The 15,143-nt window shown below is 45.1% G+C and overlaps 1 pseudogene; it reads right to left on the bottom strand.

Annotated features, from left to right (window-relative positions):
* Nucleotides 1-1,072: 1,072 nt before the first annotated feature.
* Nucleotides 1,073-15,143, bottom strand: part of LOC120999078 — a 40,990-nt pseudogene continuing 26,919 nt past the window's right edge.

The raw sequence follows: 15,143 nt of genomic DNA, 5'->3' as shown, positions 1-15,143 counted from the left end.
TCTACTGAGAGCTCTTTTGTGCGAGGCATCATTCACATCAGGCAATGCTTCTTGTGAAAAGCAAACCCAGAACTGGTGTGTGTTTTTTATAGGGCAGGACAGCTGTAACCAACACCTCCAATCTCATCTCATTTATTCGACTCCAGTTGGCCGACACCTCACTCCAATTAGCTCTTGGAGATGTCATTAGTCTAGGGGTTCACATACTTTTTCCACCTGCACTGTGAATTTTTACATGGTGTGTTCAATAAAAACATGGTAACATTTAATTCTTTGTGTGTTATTAGTTTAAGCAGACTGTGATTGTCTATTGTTGTGACTTAGATGAAGATCAGATCACATTTTATGCCCAATTTGTGCAGAAATCCATATCATTCCAAAGGGTTCACATACTTTTTCTTGCAACTGTATTCTAAAGCCCTGTTTGCTGTGTATTAGTGGCGAAATAAAAAAAATATTTGATCTAACATTTGGTTATTTGATCTAACAGTATGTCAGGCAAAGAAGTGCCTTGCCCTGCACAGGGGAGTGGCAGAGGCCTAAATGTTTCTGGCGCAGGCAGAGGTTGCAGAGTAAGGGGCCGTGGCAGCAGGGGTCACTTCGAGAGGCCTGAGCTCCTAGTGTCAGCTAGCGGTTGTGTCGTGACCAGCATCCCAGTGGTTCTTGAATGGTTGACTCGATCTTCGACTTTGTCGCAACTTACACCAGACACCCCCAGCCAAGAGTCAGTGGATTTGTCAGACACAACCCTTATTTGGCATGGCCCAGGAGCAGGCCCTGTGCCCTCACCTGTCCTCAACCTGCCTCTGTCCTTTCATCCACTAGGCGGGCATGTAGTGATGAGGAGAGTGGCGTTGGAGCTGGTGTTGCGATCTGTCAGGCTCTTGACCCAGAGACGGTTGAGGAGGACATCAGTGACGTGCAGACAGTACTCGATGATGATGATGTAGCTGATCGCAGTTGGGAGCCGGTGACAAAGGGGCTTCATTTTTTTAATTTTTTTTATTTATATAATAATGTAATATTTTAAAATCTGGTGTCTCCATGATAAATCTGCAGCGTGGGGGCTCCATGACCTTCCCAGGAGCTTCTGCCTGGAGCAGCGGTTCATTTCTGAGACGTCCGTATAGTGCGGGGGTAATCCGAAGACCCTCTTCATCTCCGTGCACCATAGGATGTCCTCCTTCCCATCCATGATTACTGGGAACTCGTGATGTTTTCCCTGATGAAGAGACCAGGGACTGGTAGTTATGGTTTGAATCTTGATGAACTTCGTGACTCTTCTGGGCTCCAAGCAATCTTGAAGCTTTGTCTTCTCATTGTCTGTAGCTACTAGAGGCCTGTTCATGCCAGGCAGGTTCCCCCAAAAGAATCTGGCTCAATGAGCAGCCTATACAGCACTTGCATCAATCTTGACAGGATTCGTCTACAGGTGGAGAGAAATTGTTTTTTGGAATGCTTTCTCCATCGCACCCATGTTGTCGAATAACCAGAAGACTGGTGGATTCTCTCCTGTCTTAGGCAACACTTTATTGAGTAATTGTGGAAAGTAAAAAAACAGTTGTCCACTGCCCCCATTAAGGCCTTTCCGTTGCGAGTTAACCACAGATAAGTCATTACAAGGACTGCCACCAATTATCAAATCGAATTGTCCCCATTCTTCAATCTGTTTCCTGGTTATATTCTGTATGTTGCCCACATATACAATCTGCCCTGGATGGCGTACCTGTCCTATCGTGATGGCGTCCTCACACACCTCTGATGCCATATATTTTTCTACGTTGATTCTAAGCTTTTTGAGAACCAGTAATCCTGTCTGTCCTTTCCAACACAACCGGCACACTCCTGAAATACTCTGTGTTGCGGGGGACCCTGCTCTTTCCACCTTGTAACTCTTAGTCCACAATCTTCAACAAGATCAGTGCCTCTCCTCTCCTGAAATACTCTACACTGCTGAGGAATCCTGCTCCTTTCACTCTGTGTGTGATATGCTACTCATCTTTTTTTTTTCTATTAGAAATTTAAACAATACAATTCACCAAAAACTAAACATTATATTCTTTTTCCGCAAATAAACCCTACCCCCCTGTCCATACCCAACCAACCCTGTCCCTTGTGATGCGTTTCCTGCCCCCCCCCCCCCCCCCCATCAATAAGCAAAAAAGGGGGGATAATAAGGGAGTGTAGGCAGGAAAACCTTAAAACTTCCATTCACCCCAAATTTTTGTCCATTTTTCCTCAGTATTTCTCTGCCTATATAGAATGTTTTCATATTTCTTAATCTTATTAACCAGGTTAACCTATGAAGTAATACTTGGAGTATTTCGAGAAAACCAAACCCTAGCAATCAAAAGTCTCGCCAAGAACATTATTTTAATCAAAAGAATCCTTTTATATTTTGTACATTCTACCTTGGTGAGGTCGCAAAAATCAATTTGCCAAGCCTTTTGTCCCAGAGAATGTGTACTATTAAATCGTGTTTTAACCCCTTAAGGACCCAGGACGTACCGGTACGCCCTATTTCCCGAGTCCTTAAGGACCCAGGACGTACCGGTACGTCCTGACTTGAAATCTGTATTCCGGCGCCCCAGGGGTTAATTGGAACGGGATTTCGGCTGAAATCATTCAGCCGGCATCCCGTAACAATGCAGGGTGGGGTCATTTGACCCCCCCGTATCGGCGATCGCAGCAAACCGCAGGTCAATTCAGACCTGCGGTTTGCTGCGCTTTTTGCAGTTTCTGATCCCCGCGGACCCTGACCGCGGGGATCAGAAGCTTTAGAGTGGCTAAAATCATTATTTTTCACCCCCCCTGCACGATTTTATGCCGGCGGGTGGTGCGGGGGGGGGTGTCGCAGGCGGTGGGGGCCTTGCGGGAGGCAGGCGGTGCGGCAGGCGGGATCGCGATCCCCCGCCCGCCTCCCCATGAACGATCGTTGGCTTCTAGTGGTTATACCAGGGTGCCAGCACATTGCTGGCACCCTGGTATAAACGGCTGACATCTGTGCAGATGTCAGCCGTTTAACCCTTTCCATACCACGGTCCGTACGGACCGCTGTATGGAAAAAGTTAACTGTCATCGGTCAGGGAGCTCCCTCCCTCTCCATCGGGGGGCTGCTGTGCCTTTGCAGCCCCCCGATGGAGAGGGAGAGAGCCCCCAGAGAGCCCCCCTCAGCCCCGTGCTTACCCTTCCCCGTCTGCGAAGTTCTGAGCAGACGGGGAAGGTTCCCATGGCAACAGGACGCCTGCTCAGGCGTCCTGCTGTCCATGGTGCTGAACAGATCTGTGCTAAAAGCATAGATCTGTTCAGTGTAAGTAAAATACAGTACAGAACAATATATATTGTACTGTACTGTAATATACAGACATCAGACCCACTGGATCTTCAAGAACCAAGTGGGTCTGGGTCACAAAAATGTAAAAAAAAAGTGAAAAAAGTTAAGATAAAAAAAATAAACATTTATCACTGAATAAAAAAAAAAAAAAAAAAATACACTACACATATTAGGTATCGCCGCGTCCGTAACGACCTGATCTATAAAACGGTCATGTTACTTTCCCCGCACGGTGAACGCCATACAAAAAAAAAAACTATGAGAAAATTGAAATTTTGCCCACCTTACTTCCCAAAAAAGGTAATAAAAGTGATCAAAAAATTTGAATGTACGCCAAAATAGTTCCAATCAAACCGTCATCTCATCCCGCAAAAAATGAGACCCTACTCAAAGTAATCGCCCAAAAACTGAAAAAACTATGGCTCTTAGACTATGGAAACACTAAAACATGATTTTTTTGGTTTCAAAAATGAAATCATTGTGTAAAACTTACATAAATAAAAAAAAAGTATACATATTAGGTATCGCCGCGTCCGTATCGACCGGCTCTATAAAAATATCACATGACCTAACCCCTCAGGTGACCACCGTAAAAAAATAAAAACAAAAACGGTGTAAAAAAAGCCATTTTTTGCCATCTTACGTCACAAAAAGTGTAATAGCGAGCGATCAAAAAGTCATATGCACCCCAAAATAGTGCCAATCAAACCGTCATCTCATCCCGCAAAAAATGAAACCCTACTCAAGATAATCGCCCAAAAACTGAAAAAACTATGGCTCTTAGACTATGGAGACACAAAAACATTTTTTTGGTTTTAAAAATGAAGTTATTGTATAAAACTTACATAAATAAAAAAAATTGTATACATATTAGGTATCGCCGCGTCCGTGACAACCTGCTCTATAAAATTACCACATGATAAAACCTGTCAGATGAATTTTGTAAATAACAAAAAAAAAAACGTGCCAAAAAAGCTATTTCTTGTTACCTTGCTGCACAAAAAGTGTAATATAGAGCAACCAAAAATCATATGTACCCTAAACTAGTACCAACAAAACTGCCACCCTATCCCGTAGTTTCTAAAATGGAGTCACTTTTTTGGAGTTTCTACTCTAGGGGTGCATCAGGGGGGCTTCAAATGGGACATTGTGTCAAAAAACCAGTCCAGCAAAATCTGCCTTCCAAAAACCGTATGGCATTCCTTTCCTTCTGCGCCCTGCCGTGTGCCCGTACAGCGGTTTACGGCCACATATGGGGTGTTTCTGTAAACTACAGAATAAGGGCCATAAATAATGAGTTTTGTTAACCCTTGCTTTGTAACTGGAAAAAAAATATTAAAATGGAAAATCTGCCAAAAATGTGAAATTTTGAAATTGTGTCTCTATTTTCCATTAAATCTTGTGCAACACCTAAAGGGTTAACAAAGTTTGTAAAATCAGTTTTGAATAGCTTGAGGGGTGTAGTTTCTTAGATGGGGTCACTTTTATGGAATTTCTAATCTAGGGGTGCATCAGGGGGGCTTCAAATGGGACATGGTGTCAAAAAAAACAGTCCAGCAAAATCTGTCTTCCAAAAACCAAACGGCGCACCTTTCACTCTACGCCCCGCTGTGTGCCCGTACAGTAGTTTACGGCCACATATTGGGTGTTTCTGTAAACAGCAGAGACAGGGCAATAAAGATACAGTCTTTTTTGGCTGTTAACCCTTGCTTTGTTAGTGGAAAAAATGGGTTAAAATTGAAAATTAGGCAAAAAAATGAAATTCTCAAATTTCATCCCCATTTGCCAATAACTCTTGTGCAACACCTAAAGGGTTAACGACGTATGTAAAATCAGTTTTGAATACCTTGAGGGGTGTACTTTCTTAGATGGGGTCACTTTTAGGGAGTTTCTCCTCTAGGGGTGCATCAGGGGGCTTCAAATGGGACATGATGTCAAAAAACCAGTCCATAAAAATCAGCCTTCCAAAAAACAAACGGCGCACCTTTCACTCTACGCCCCGCTGTGTGGCCGTACAGTAGTTTATGGCCACATATTGGGTGTTTCTGTAAACGGCAGAGTCAGGGCAATAAAGATACGGTCTTGTTTGGCTGTTAACCCTTGCTTTGGTAGTGGAAAAAATGGGTTAAAATGAAAAATTAGACAAAAAAATGAAATTCTCAAATTTCCTCCCCATTTGCCAATAACTCTTGTGCAACACCTAAAGGGTTAACAATGTATGCAAAATCAGTTTTGAATACCTTGAGGTGTGTAGTTTCTTAGATGGGGTCATTTTTGGGTGGTTTCTATTATGTAAGCCTCGCAAAGTGACTTCAGACCTGAACTGGTCCCTAAAAATGAGTTTTTGTAAATTTCTGAAAAATGTCAAGATTTGCTTCTAAACTTCTAAGCCTTATAACATCCCCAAAAAATAAAATATCATTCCCAAAACAATTCAAACATGAAGTAGACATATGGGGAATGTAAAGTCATCACAATTTATTGGGGTATTACTATGTATTACAGAAGTAGAGAAACTGAAACTTTGAAATTTGCAAATTTTTCCAAATTTTTGGTAAATTAGGTATTTTTTTTGTGCAAAAAAAATATTTTTTTTGACTTCATTTTACCAGTGTCATGAAGTACAATATGTGACGAAAAAACAATCTCAGAACGGCCTGGATAAGTCAAAGCGTTTAAAAGTTATGAGCACTTAAAGTGACACTGGTCAGATTTGCAAAAAATGGCCTGGTCCTTAAGGTGAAAATGAGCCCGGTCCTTAAGGGGTTAAGCAACACTTTATAAAGTTGAGAAATGTTAACCTTCTGTCCCATATTTCCTATAAATGAATAGACGAAGTGGGGAGATCGAGAAAACGATTACACAGGGCATGGGGGAGGAGGGGTCAAACATGGAGGCAGAGGAGGACACGAAGCAACATATATTCGATACTTCAAACCTCAAACCCGTAACCAGGTCCCAGCCAACACCGAAGATCCAAGGATGGGGAGACAGAAAGCAGCAGAGACTGAAACATCAGAAGAAGGGCGACCACCCCGTCTGCGAGCGAGGCAGCAAGCATCCACTGCCAGACAAGGCAGACAAATGCAGGGAATCCACCGAGAGTCTGGTCCAGCAGAACGCAAAGGGCCCAGAGTTGGGGCCGTCCCGTGGTTCAGATAGAGAGGCTAGTGTCTTGCATAGTGCGGCAGGATAGAATGGTCGGAGGGAGGAGCAACGTAGCAAACCTATGTCATCACGTCTTCACCCTCTCTGACGAAGGGGCTTCATCATCGGGAGAAGAGGGTTGCAGCTTTCCCGTGAGGCAGTGGCGGAGCCAGCAAGTCGCTAGCGTAGCCGGAAATCAGAAGGGTGGCAGCAGGGTGGCAGCAGTGGGAGGTCGGTAGCCAAATGTTCCCTGGGTAGACCACCTGCAGTGTCCTGAAACACACTGCTTAATGTTGTGATTGTGTTTCATGTAAACTGTGCTTGTAAATGTGTTCTCATAAAGTTGCATAGGGAGAAGGAGGTTCTAACAAGCCTCCCAGGGCTAACTCCACCCTACACTCAGTGTGTGCTCAGAGCAGGAAGAAGAAGGTCAGTGTGTGATGATGTCTGAGGACAAGCTGAACCTCAGCAGCCATTTTGAAGAGATATAAAGGCTCCTTAGTTAGTTCCATGCACCAGACCATAAAAGGGAAAAGATTACAGTATCACCAGGCAACCCAGAGAGGGAATGAGGATATTGACAAAGGAAGGTAACTGTCATTTAACAGACTCCAGACTCCTTTGCATCATTTGGAGAGATTCAAAGCTACAAGTTACTCACCATAATTAAAGACAAAAGGGCCATTTGTTTGAGTATAGTATTCCTAGAAGAGGATACGGAAGTACAGCATTATACAGTACAACAGAGATAGTTCATCCCTCCAACCTGGAGAAATAAGAGAGAGAAAGACTGATTGTTATAGAGGACGATTCCTTATGCAACTTCTGGGAACTAATGTGAATCACTGTGATAGCTGCCTTTATGTAAATGACTGTTGCATACCTTAATGATCTGTGGAACAGCTTCAGTAAAGTACTGGAAGTTTGCTAAAAGCTCTAGACTCCCTTATTCCATATCATCATTTCAACTACTACCACCAACATTTGCACCTAATGGTGCTGGTGTCATGAACCAGGGGCCCAGCCGCAAAAACACCTTACACCAGTTACCATCAAGGGCACCTCAACCAACATCTGGCTGGTGTTCTCTGCAACCGAGAGTGCCCCGGAGGATTTTGTACTGTCTTCCCATCCACTGCACTGCCGGCCCCAAGGGACAACTAAACCGTGAGTACTACTATCCTCGGCACCTTATCACTAGTACTCTCACGCCCGCATCATCCAAAGGGAGCCCCGGCATGCTGCACACCCACTTCGTAGGAGCCTACCTGCCCGGGATGTATGGGTGCACAAGTTCACGGAAGCAGCGGCAGTAGCAGTCAGTCAGTGCATACTGTTGGGGGTAAAATCACCTACTCAGCGGTGTGGCACTTTTTTGTTAAGATGCTGGAGGAGGTGAACATGGTCATATGTAGAATCTGTGGGCAGAAGGTGAAGCGTGGCCAGGGTGCCAATGTTGGCACTACGGCCCTGCGTCAACATTTTCAGCGTCACCATAAAGTGGCCTGGGAGAACTGTGGCTCCGATGTGGTGGTCCAGCCTGCCGCAGCAACTGCTGCATTACCCAGTGGCACGCAGCCGATTTCACGCAGTCAAGGCTCCACCACCTCAACCGAAGGGAGTTGCCTGTCCTTCCCATCATCTACCTGTCCTGATGCTCCTACTCCTCGTCCTCCTACTCCTCGTCACTCAATCCGTCAGCAATCTATCACCAAAGCGATTGCCAAGAGACAACAGTATGCATGCACTCATCCAACGGCGCAGAAGCTGAACGTGCTCCTGGCCAAGTTGCTGGTGCTGCAGTCCCTCCCTTTCCAAGTGGTGGACTCTGCACCTTTCAGAGAACTGATGGCTTGTGCCAAGCCGTCATTTCTTTGCCAAATAGGCAGTGCCAGCCCTACACAGGCATGTAGAACAGAAGGTGGGCCAGTCCTTGATCCTGTCTGTGTCTTCCAAAGTGCACGGCAGCGCCAACGTGTGGGGCTGTAACTACAGTCAGGGACAATACATGTCCTTTACGGCCCACTGGGTGAATGTTGTTCCTGCACAGCCACACCAGCAACTTGGCCAGGTGATGCCGCTTCCGCCTCCACGTTGTTACACCATTGGTCCTGCGACAATGTCTGCCTCTGCCTCCTCATCCTCCACCGTGTTCTCAGCCTCCACTGCAGGGAGAATTCAAAGAGCCCCCCCAGCATACCAAATGTGCAGGGCACGGCGGTGTCACGCTGTTCTGCACTTCGTTTGCTCCACAGACAGGATCCGTTGTTTGGGGGTTATTGTTCTGATGGATCAGAGGAAGGGCAAAATAATCAGTGACGTCAACACAAACTTACTGCTGACTCCCTCTTCACTCTGTCCGAGGGCTCTACTTGTATAAAGGTTTAATAGAAAAGGTTATGTAGACATCTATGTGGAATCAACTGACGACAGTGTAAAAGGAGTGCGCTTCTTCTTGGCGCTAACATTGACCTGTAAGGCTGAGTTCCTACTTGAGTTGTTTGGTCAGTTTTGGCCCCGTGACTGCCCAAATAAGTGAAGTAAGTGTACAGTGATTCTAAGAGCGATGCCTGTCATCTGCATGTCATACTGACTCACAGTACAATTTCACTACCACAGCAGACTCCCTATGCGTGTTACTGCAAGGCACAGTGTTCTGCACATCTATAAAGGCTCTCTGAAGCCAGGAAATAGCCATTTTTTAACGCGATTCGCCGCAAATAAATTCGGATCGAACCAAAATTTTTTTTTTAAAAACGGCCAAATCTAATTTTCTTAAAATTCGCTCATCTCTAACCATAATCATAAAAAATTTGGCAAATGCAGGCAATGGCATAAAATAACAAAAGAAGCGTTACATACAGTAACTGTTGAATCCCCCTCCATTCAGATGCTGCTTGTCTACTGGGCTGCAGTGATGAAGTCACATCAACACATGACTACTGCAGCAAATTACTGGCCTCATCCAGTGAATAGCTGAGCAGACATTTCCTGAATGTTGAGAGGCCCATGGAAGCAGAGACCCAGAAAATGTTGGAATGGGAGTGGTGAATGATCGGGGGAGGTGATTATGGCATTTTTTTTATGTCACTCTGAGCCTTTAAAAAATTGTTCCAGATGACCCCTTTAACCACCTCAGCTTAAACACCCTTAATGACCAGATCACTTTTTACAATTCTGCACTACACTACTTTCACCGTTTATTGCTCGGTCATGCAACTTACCACCCAAATGAATTTTACCTCCTTTTCTTCTCACTAATAGAGCTTTCATTTGGTGGTATTTCATTGCTGCTGACATTTTAACTTTTTTTTGTTATTAATCAAAATTTCACGAAATTTTTGCAAAAAAATGACATTTTTCACTTTAGTTGTAAAATTAAAAAAAAAAAAATACATCTATATATAAATTTTTCTCTAAATTTATTGTTCTACATGTCTTTGATAAAAAAAATGTTTGGGTAAAAAAAAAATGGTTTGGGTAAAAGTTATAGCGTTTACAAACTATGGTACAAAAATGTGAATTTCCCCTTTTTGAAGCAGCTCTGACTTTCTGAGTACCTGTCATGATTCCTGAGGTTCTAAAATGCCCAGACAGTAGAAAAACCCCACAAATAACCCCATTTCCGAAAGTAGACACCCTAAGGTATTCGCTGATGGGCATAGTGAGTTCATAGAACTTTTTATTTTTTGTCACAAGTTAGCGGAAAATGATGATTTTTTTATTTTTTTTCCCTTACAAAATCTCATATTCCACTAACTTGTGACAAAAAATTAAAACTTCCATGAACTCACTATGCCCATCATGAAATACCTTGGGGTGTCTTCTTTCCAAAATGGGGTCACTTGTGAGGTAGTTATACTGCCCTGGCATTTTAGGGGCCCTAATGCGTGAGAAGTAGTTTGAAATCAAAATGTGTTAAAAAAGGCCCTGTGAAATCCGAAAAGGTGCTCTTTGGAATGTGGGCCCCTTTGCCCACCTAGGCTGCAAAAAAGTGTCATACATGTGGTATCGCCGTACTCAGAAGAAGTAGGGCAATGTGTTTTGGGGTGTCTTTTTACATATACCCATGCTGGGTGCGAGAAATATCTCGGCAAAAGACAACTTTTCCCATTTTTTTATACAAAGTTGGCATTTGACCAAGATATTTATCTCACCCAGCATGGGCATATGTAAAATGACACCACAAAACACATTCCCCAACTTCTCCTGAGTACGGCAATACCACATGAGTGACACTTTTTTGCAGCCTAGATGCGCAAAGGGGCCCAAATTCCTTTTAGGAGGGCATTTTTAGACATTTGGATCCCAGACATCTTCTCAAGCTTTAGGGCCCCTAAAATGCCAGGGCAGTATAAATACCCCACATGTGACCCCATTTTGGAAAGAAGACAACCCAAGGTATTTAATGAGGAACATGGCGAGTTCATATAAAAAAAAAAATTTGGCACAAGTTAGCGGAAATTATTTTTTATTTTTTTCTCACAAAGTCTCCCTTTCCGCTAACTTGGGACAAAAATTTCAATCTTTCATGGACTCAATATGCCCCTCACGGAATACCTTGGGGTGTCTTCTTTCCGAAATGGGTTCACATGTGGGGTGTTTATACTGCCCTGGCATTTTAGGGGCCCTAAAGCGTGAGAAGAAGTCTGGAATATAAATGTCTAAAAAATTTTACGCATTTGGATTCCGTGAGGGGTATGGTGAGTTCATGTGAGATTTTATTTTTTGACACAAGTTAGTGGAATATGAGACTTTGTAAGAAAAAACAAAAAAACAAATAAATAAATTTCCGCAAAAAAAATGTCTGAATGGAGCCTTACAGGGGAGTGATCAATGACAGGGGGGTGATCAGGGAGTCTATAATGGGTGATCACCACCCTGTCATTGATCACCCTCCTGTAAGGCTCCATTCAGATGTCCGTATGTGTTTTGCGAATCCGCGGTGTCCGTGTTTTGCGGATCCACGGATCCGCAAAACACATATGGACGTCTGAATGGAGCCTTACAGGGGGGTGATCAATGACAGGGGGGTGATCAGGGAGTGTATATGGGATGATCACCCCTCTGTAAGGCTCCATTTAGACGTCCGTATGTGTTTTGCGGATCCGCGGTGTCCGTGTTTTGCGGATCCACGGATCCGCAAAACACATACGGACGTCTGAATGGAGCTTTACAGGGGGGTGATCAATGACAGGGGGGTGATCAGGGAGTGTATATGGGGTGATCACCCCCCTGTCATTGATCACCCCCCTGTAAGGCTCCATTCAGACGTCCGTATGTGTTTTGCGGATCCGATCCGTGGATCCGTAAAACACATACGGACGTCTGAATGGAGCCTTACAGGGGGGTGATTAATGACAGGGGGGTGATCAATGACAGGGGGGTGATCAACGACAGGGGGGTGATCAGGGAGTCTATATGGGATGATCACCCCTCTGTAAGGCTCCATTCAGACATCCGTATGTGTTTTACGGATCCATGGATCGGATCCGCAAAACCCATACGGACGTCTGAATGGAGTTTTCCAGGGGGGTGATCAATGACAGGGGGGTGATCAATGACAGGGGGGTGATCAATAACAGAGGGGTGATCAGGGAGTCTATATGGGATGATCACCCCTCTGTAAGGCTCCATTCAGATGTCCGTATGTGTTTTACGGATCCATGGATCCATGGATCGGATCCGCAAAACACATACGGATGTTGGAATGGAGCCTTACAGGGTGGTAATCAGGGAGTCTATATGGGATGATCACCCCTCTGTAAGGCTCCATTCAGATGTCCGTATGTGTTTTACGGATCCACGGATCCATGGACCGGATCCGCAAAACACATACGGACGTCTGAATGGAGCCTTACAGGGGGGTGATCAATGACAGGGGGGTGATCAATGACAGGGGGGTGATCAGGGAGTCTATATGGGATGATAACCCCTCTGTAAGGCTCCATTCAGACGTCCGTATGTGTTTTACGTATCCTCGGATCCGCAAAACACATACGGACGTCTGAATGGAGCCTTACAGGGGGGTGATCATCCCATATAGACTCCCTGATTACCCCCCTGTAAGGCTCCATTCAGACGTCCGTATGTGTTTTGCGGATCCGATCCATGGATCCGTGGATCCGCAAAACACATACGGACGTCTGAATGGAGCCTTACCGGGGGGTGATCAATGACAGGGGGGTGATCAATGACAGGGGGTGATCAGGGAGTCTATATGGGTTGATCACCCCCCTGTCATTGATCATCCCCCTGTAAGGCTCCATTCAGACGTCCGTATGTGTTTTGCGGATCCGCGGATCCATTGATCGGATCCTCAAAACACATATGGACGTCTGAATGGAGCCTTACAGGGGGGTGATCAATGACAGGGGGGTGATCAATGACAGGGGGGTGATCAGGGAGTCTAATATGGGGTGATCAGGGGTTAATAAGGGGTTAATAAGTGTCAGGGGGGGGTGTAGTGTAGTGGTGTTTGATGCTACTTATTACAGAGCTGCCTGTGTCCTCTGGTGGTCGATCCAAGCAAAAGGGACCACCAGAGGACCAGGTAGCAGGTATATTAGACGCTGTTATCAAAACAGCGTCTAATATACCTTTTAGGGGTTAAAAAAATCATATCTACAGCCTGCCAGCGAACGATCGCCGCTGGCAGGCTGCAGATCCACTCGCTTACCTTCGGTTCCTGTGAACGCGCGCGCCTATGTGCGTCCACCCAGAATAGCAGGGCCGCTGCCAGGACGCAATCCTGCGTACGGCGGTCCTGAGCTGGTTACAGGCTTCCGTTTTACATTCCGTCATAATACAAGTCTATAGGCAGAAGAACGGATCCGTCCTTCCATCTTATGGATTCCGTTATTTTCTGTTATAACCATGTTATAACGAAAAACCATAACGGAATCCCTAAAGCTAGTGTGAACCCACCCTTATCAGTATGGGAACATACACTGGTCAACAGTAATTGATACACCCCAACATGCAGACATGCTTTTATTATATACATCTATTTTATCTCCTATTTTTATTATCTTTAATTGCAGTGTTTTGATTTTTGATTATTCTTTTGTATATGTTCAAAAAAATAAAGGGAACACAAAAATAACACATCCTAGATCTGAGTTAATTAAATATTCTTCTGAAATACTTTGTTCTTTACATAGTTGAATGTGATGACAACAAAATCACACAAAAATAAAAAAAATGGAAATCAAATTTTTCAACCCATGGATGTCTGGATTTGGAGTCTCACTAAAAATTTAAGTGGAAAAACACACTACAGGCTGATCCAACTTTGATGTAATGTCCTTAAAACAAGTCAAAATGAGGCTCAGTAGTGTGTGTGGCCTCCACGTGCCTGTATGACCTCCCTACAACGCCTGTGCATGCTCCTGATGAGGTGGCGGACGGTCTCCTGAGGGATCTCCTCCCAGACCTGGACTAAAGCATCTGCCAACTCCTAGACAGTCTGTGGTGCAACGTGACGTTGGTGGATAGAGCGAGACATGATGTCCCAGATGTGCTCAATTGGATTCAGGTCTGGGGAACGGGCGGGCCAGTCCATAGCATCAATGCCTTTATCTTGCAGGAACTGCTGACACACTCCAGCCACATGAGGTCTAGCATTGTCTTGCATTAGGAGGAACCCAGGGCCAACCGCACCAGCATATGGTCTCACAAGGGGTCTGAAGATCTCATCTCGATACCTAATGGCAGTCAGGCTACCTCTGGCAAGCACATGGAGGGCTGTGCGGCCCTCCAAAGAAATGCCACCCCACACCATTACTGACCCAATGCCAAAGCGGTCATGCTGGAGGATGTTTCAGGCAGCAGAACGTTCTCCACAGCGTCTCCAGACTCTGTCATGTCTGTCACATGTGCTCAGTGTGAACCTGCTTTCATCTGTGAAGAGCACAGGGCGCAAGTGGCGAATTTGCCAATCTTGGTGTTCTCTGGCAAAAGCCAAACGTCCTGCACAGTGTTGGGCTGTAAGCACAACCCCCACCTGTGGACGTCGGGCCCTCATATCACCCTCATGGAGTCTGTTTCTGACCGTTTGAACAGACACATGCACATTTGTGGCCTGCTGGAGGTCATTTTGCAGGGCTCTGGCAGTGCTCCTCCTGTTCCTCCTTGCACAAAGGCGGAGGTAGCGGTCCTGCTGCTGGGTGTTTGCCCTCCTACGGCCTCCTCCACGTCTCCTGATGTACTGGCCTGTCTCCTGGTAGCGCCTCCATGCTCTGGACACTACGCTGACAGACACAGCAAACCTTCTTGCCACAGCTCGCATTGATGTGCCATCCTGGATAAGCTGCACTACCTGAGCCACTTGTGTGGGTTATAGACTCCGTCTCATGCTACCACTAGAGTGAAAGCACCGCCAGCATTCAAAAGTGACCAAAACATCAGCCAGGAAGCATAGGAACTGAGAAGTGGTCTGTGGTCACCACCTGCAGAACCACTCCTTTATTGGTGGTGTCTTGCTAATTGCCTATAATTTCCACCTGTTGTCTATCCCATTTGCACAACAGCATGTGAAATTGATTGTCACTCAGTGTTGCTTCCTAAGTGGACAGTTTGATTTCACAGAAGTGTGATTGACTTGGAGTTACATTGTGTTGTTTAAGTGTTCCCTTTATTCTTTTGAGCAGTGTATAAATGA

Source organism: Bufo bufo, chromosome 4, assembly GCF_905171765.1.
Source record: "Bufo bufo chromosome 4, aBufBuf1.1, whole genome shotgun sequence".
Taxonomy (NCBI): domain Eukaryota; kingdom Metazoa; phylum Chordata; class Amphibia; order Anura; family Bufonidae; genus Bufo; species Bufo bufo.
This window is presented reverse-complemented; position numbering and strand designations above follow the sequence as displayed.